Source organism: Lepus europaeus, chromosome 1 (genome assembly GCF_033115175.1).
Source record: "Lepus europaeus isolate LE1 chromosome 1, mLepTim1.pri, whole genome shotgun sequence".
Classification (NCBI taxonomy): Eukaryota; Metazoa; Chordata; class Mammalia; order Lagomorpha; family Leporidae; genus Lepus; species Lepus europaeus.
In genome coordinates this window covers 37,072,854-37,078,446 of record NC_084827.1, presented here as the reverse complement: position 1 = coordinate 37,078,446, position 5,593 = coordinate 37,072,854, and the positions used below count along the sequence as shown (strand labels likewise).

The window sequence follows — 5,593 nt, the reverse complement described above, 5'->3', positions numbered from 1 at the left end:
GGGAAGAGAAGGCAGGTTGTGGTGCATGGGTTGTACTGAGCAGAGGGGGACATCTGGTAACCCTGGAAGAGCTTGGGACTTGTCATGCAGGAAGGACAGAACCACAGGTAGGAGGCGTCTACTCAAGAGGGCCAATAGGGGCTCAAGATGCTTTTCTCAGTCTAAAAGCATTTTGGGAGCCTCATTTAACTAAACGTTAGAATTATGGAGACTTCCAGGTAAGAAGAGAGATAAGCATCCTTTAGGATGGGAACTTTAGGGTGGGAACTTGCGTTCCAGTATAATCATGAACTTGTGATTCAGGTAAGACTTGGGTAATAAATCTACTGGTGGAAACATTTAGAGCTCAAAAATAGAAGGCTTTGGCAATTGGAGAGTATCTACTAACACACAACAGTGGGTTGACAAGTGAAAAAAATCACTTTTATTCCTCCAGAAGTTCGTTACTTGGTAAGGGTTTTCTAGAGCGAGAATCAATAACTTTCATTAAATTCCAAAAGTGGCCTTTGACTCCCAAAAGAGTGCCAATCTATGGTTTCCATGATCAATTAAACATTGTTAGAAAGTAGGTTATCTTCTTTTCTGAGTTAATTGAAATGTAAACTGAATTTCGTGAGTTTTTTGTCATCATTTGGACACAAACCTTAATCTTTGGTTTACATAATTGAGTTTTCTGTGAGCTCTTGTTACAGTGTAATGAGAAACACTATACAGAAGAAACTTTGTAATTTTCCATAATTACTAAGAGAGCGTTTGCAACATTTTGCACTTCATAAGTCAGTGAGTACATAAACAGAGACATGGCAAACAGACAAGGGCATTCTGTCCCTGTGAATACTCTTGACTGCATAATAAAAAAGTTGTTATGAACTACAAGGGTTGTACATTACTGGCTTAGCTAGTACTCTGTGGGGCAAGCAAACATCTCATTAACAGGCTTCACTGGAATTGCCGATAATTCCGACTTGCAAAATGAGTTCACCTTCACATTAAGAAAAATGTGTTTGACCTGAATATTAGCCACATAAATAAGGGAAGTAGACAACTTATCTGAATGAAGTCCCTTAGCACAATAAGCTATTTCTAAGTATCTAGAAACTGTATTTATAGTCTTTGAATAATACCCATGGCTTATGTTAATGACGGTGATTATTTACTTATTAAAGAACCCATGAACATTTTCCTTTATTTCTATTTGTTTACCCTAGAGCCACAGCCCCACCTCATTCCCATGCCAGTCGGAGATATGACCATTCATCTGCATGTTCTCAGGCCCAAACTTGCTTGCCCTTCCTCCAGTCAACCTAAGTTGATCACATTTCATGCAATACTATATGTTTTTCCCTCTCAAATCCATAAATATCGAAAGAGATAGGAATTCTATCATAGGATGATTTTGACACAGCTACACAAGGTTGTGACTAGTAGTTTCTCTTTGCTTCTGATAATTTCTAATGACTTGAAAAATATTTAAGATGGGCTTTCTGAGTTGGCATTGTGGTACATTGAGTAATACTGTTGCCTGTGATACTGGTATTCTTTATCAGAGTGCTCGTTTGACTCCTGGCTGTTCTGCTTCTGATCTGGGTTCCTACTAATGAATCTGGGAAGGCAGCAGAATTGGCCCAATTTCTTGGGCCCCTGACACAGATGTAGTAGACCAGAATGGAGTTCCTGGCCCCTGGCTTATACCTGGCCCATCTCTGGATGTTGTGGCCATCTGGGGAGTGAACTAGCAGGTGGAATGTTATTCTCTCTCTCCCTCTTCTTCTCCCTCTCCCCACCATTGCTATGCCTTCCAAATAAATCTTAAAGGAGATTAGCTTTCATTTTCTATTCTCAGAGTAATAGAAAGTACATAAATGATATAGTATTATGAGTTAAAATAGCAAATTAATATTAAAATTTTAATACAAATATGAAACCACTTCTGTAACATAAGCTAGATTGTAAATTCCATGAAAGTAGGAGCCATATCTGTCTTACATCTCCTGGTTCATCATGGACACTCAATAAATATTTCCTCAATAGGTGAATAAAAAATAAGAAATAGGGGTCAGTGTTGTGGTACAGTGGGTTAAACTACAACTTGCAATGCTGGCATCCCATATTGGGGTGCCAATTTGAGTCCTGGCTGCTCTACTTCTGATCCAACTCCTTGCTAATGTATGTGGAAAGGCAGTAGAAGATGACCCAAGAACTTGGGTCTCTGCAATCTATGGGGGAGATATGGGGGGAAATTCCAGGCTCCTTGCTTCAGCCTAGCACAGCCCCAGCTGTTGTGGCCATTTGGGGTGCGAATCAGTGGATGAGCCATATCTCTCTCTTCCTCTCTCTCCCCCTCCCATTTTCCCTCCCTCTCCCTCTCCTTTCCTTTCAGATAAATAAAATAAATCTAAAGAATGAATAACAAATAATTGACATTTTTGAGGAAATGAATAGATTGGCAGTTTGGAGAAATATAGTTATAAGTCATTTTCTTGTGGCTCAAATTACATAGTTCAAGATGCATTTTTTAAAGATTTATTTATTTGAAAGTCAGAGTTACACAGAGAGGGAAGGAGGGAGGGAGGGAGAGAGAGAAGTCTTGCATCCACTGGTTTACTCCCCAATTGGCCGCAATGGCTGGAACTGGGCTGATCCGAAGCCAGGAGCCAGGAGCTTCTTCCTGGTCTCCCATGTGGGTGCAGGGGATCAAGGTCTTGGACCATCTTCTATTGCTTTCCCAGGCCATAGCAGGGAGCTGGATCAGAAGTGGAGCAGCCGGGACTTGAACCAGTGCCCATATGGTATGCTGGTACTGCAGGCGGTGCCTTTAGCCGCTACACCACAGTGCTGGCCCCCTCAAGATGCATTTTTAAACTGACTCATTCTATGGAGTTAGAGGGCTTTCTGATTAGTGTTCATTTTCAGACCCAACTGTACGTGATCAGTCAATATCATAGGAGCTGTTTAATTTTTTTCAGGAACTTGTATTTAGTATCAAATTCTTATTCTACATCAAAAAGATGCCACAACTATGAAAACTGTGAACATTGCAATCTCAGTGCAAGCAGTCAGATGGAACCCTGGTCATCAAAAAGGTAATTCAAATTACCCCAAAAAGCAACTGAATTTTTTAAACATCTTTATATATCCAGCCAATGAATTAAAATGGTTAATAAGAAAAAAATACAAATTCAGATGTTTGAAAAAGACAAGTGCTAGGCGTTTCTATTGATTTGATCATCAGTGTCTTGGCCACTCAGCTTCATGCCACTCATCATCTGGCAGACTCACTGCACCACCTCTGGTGACTCAAACTTAACCATACAGCTCCCCTTGGAGTTCCCATTCTCCGTCCTGATGCAGGCACATAGCATGTGGCCACGTTCATTGAACTGATCCTCTTCCATGTAAAATCAAATGGGAGATTTCTCACAACGATCTGCATGCTTTCTTGGCCACCCCAGGAATATGGCCTCCACCTCCACCAAAGGAACCTGTGGAGCTTCCTCCAAAGTTGCCACATTCTATCTCAATGGCATGGTCCAAACTGGCACCACCACCACCACCCATTACCAGGCCCATGTGCTTGATGCCAGCACCCAGGGCTTGGCCCATGGCAGGGCCCATGCACTCCAGACTGTTGGTGCCCATGTGCTCCAGGCCCATGTGGTCAATGTTGTTGGTGCCCAGGTTATCCAGGCCAGTGACATGCAAGTCATCAGGGAGCTCATTTGCTCCAGGCTGGCCCCCATGAGTGCCGGCACCATACGCTCCATGCTCAGACCCCTGCGCTCTATGGCACAGCCCATGTCTCCATGGCAGGGCCAGTATGTTCCATGCCAGAGCCCATACACTCAGTGGTCTGGCCCACACTCTGGATGAGTGTGGCCATGGGCTCCAGGTGGAAGCCCATGCTGGCAGCCATGCACTCCACACAGAGCCAATGCACTCCATGGTCATGGCCCAGAGCCCATGCACTCCACTGAGCCCAGGTGGTCCATGGCTAGGTCCATACACTTGATCTCAGGGCCCACATGATTCAGGCCATGGCCCAGGCCTGAGACCATGTGTTCCATGCCAGCATCCCCAATGCAGTCAATGCTGGGACCCATCCTCTCAATCCTCAGAATGCTGTTTCTGCCTCCACTGTTTATCCTGCCCATGTTCATCTCAGATCCAATTCACCTCATGTTTTCCATACACCACCAAAGAGGCCCTCCGAGGCTCCCATTTGATTTATTCTAAATCTTATGCCTTCCATTTCCTGTTCTTGCAGGCCCTATGTGTTCCCATGCCAATGCCTTTATTTGGGTGATTGGTATCAGTAGGCTGCCCTTCTGTTCCTAACCCCATGCCTCTACCACCAAGTCCATGGAACAGTTGTTGTGGATGCTCAGGGGAAAAAAACATCTCCCTTTTGTAAGGCGCTCTCACCCATTGTGATACACATTGGTCTATCAAACAGCAGTTGCCCATTAAACATAGATATAGCTTGCACAGCTTCAATGAACTGTTCACAATTCCTATTCCTCACAGTGCCTATTCTTCGACTTTTCCCATCTTTATCCCCTAGAATGTCTGCTCAGACCACCACACCAGCCATACTAAATACTTCCTTCACTTTCTTCCAGCCAATGTTATAATCCAGATTTGCTACAAATACTGTGCTTCCAAGTCTTCCAGCCGGTAATGCATGGGTAATCTCATTTGGGATGTTAGGATTAATTAGGATACTGGGCCACCTGGTCCCATACCCATCCCACCAGTCATGGCCATCACCTTTTGTGTTGCTCTCATGGCCTATTGACCATCAGAGTCTTCCTTTACTTTCAGTGGCCTTCCACTTGTTGAGAACTTCAGCAGATTTTTTTCATACTCTCTGCCATCTTGAATTTAACAACGGCACATCCCCTTGACTTTCCTTCAGGGTCCATTAAGAGTTCCACGTATGTTACCTTACCAAATATTTTTTAACCAGATCTTTAAGTGACTGACAGGTCACATCAAAATGTACATTTGTGATGAAGGCTCAGTATCTCTTTGTTGGATTGACATATGGTTCAAAGTGATTGCCTCCTCTTTTTATGTTTTTCTCCTTCCTCTTCTCCTTCTGAGTAGGTCATTCTCCTTTACTCTGGCCCGGAGCCCCATTGCCGCTTGGTGTACTGCTCTCCTCCTCCTTTTTGGGCTCCTTCGCTGCCACCTCAGCCATCACTTTGACCCCTGCCACCTTTTCTCCACATCTGGGCTTTGTGTGAACTGTTTACTTTATTTACACGCAGATGCAGAAATATCCAGTAGTGAAGGAAATCGTGGCATGTAAAATGGATTTTATAGTCAAAGATCTTGTGAAAAATAATCTCATAAACTTATTTTAAAGACAAATGAAGAGGTGTCACCTTTAGGTTTTGGTTTTAGGAATGGGGAGCACTCTGTGTTGATGGAACTCTCTACATAAAGGTTGATATAATGGTTATTTAGGCAGATATGAATGACTTTGGCCCTGGGGACATAAGCCTAATGGCTTCTTTTTTTTTTTAAGATTATTTATTTGCAAGTCCAAAGTTAGAAATAGAGGAGAGAGAGAGAGAGATCTTCCATCTGT

The 5,593-nt window shown here is 43.3% G+C and overlaps 1 pseudogene; it reads right to left on the bottom strand.

Moving 5' to 3' along the window:
- Positions 1–3,203: 3,203 nt before the first annotated feature.
- Positions 3,204–4,939, bottom strand: LOC133765136 (heterogeneous nuclear ribonucleoprotein M-like; annotated as a pseudogene).
- Between the last annotated feature and the right edge of the window lie 654 nt (positions 4,940–5,593).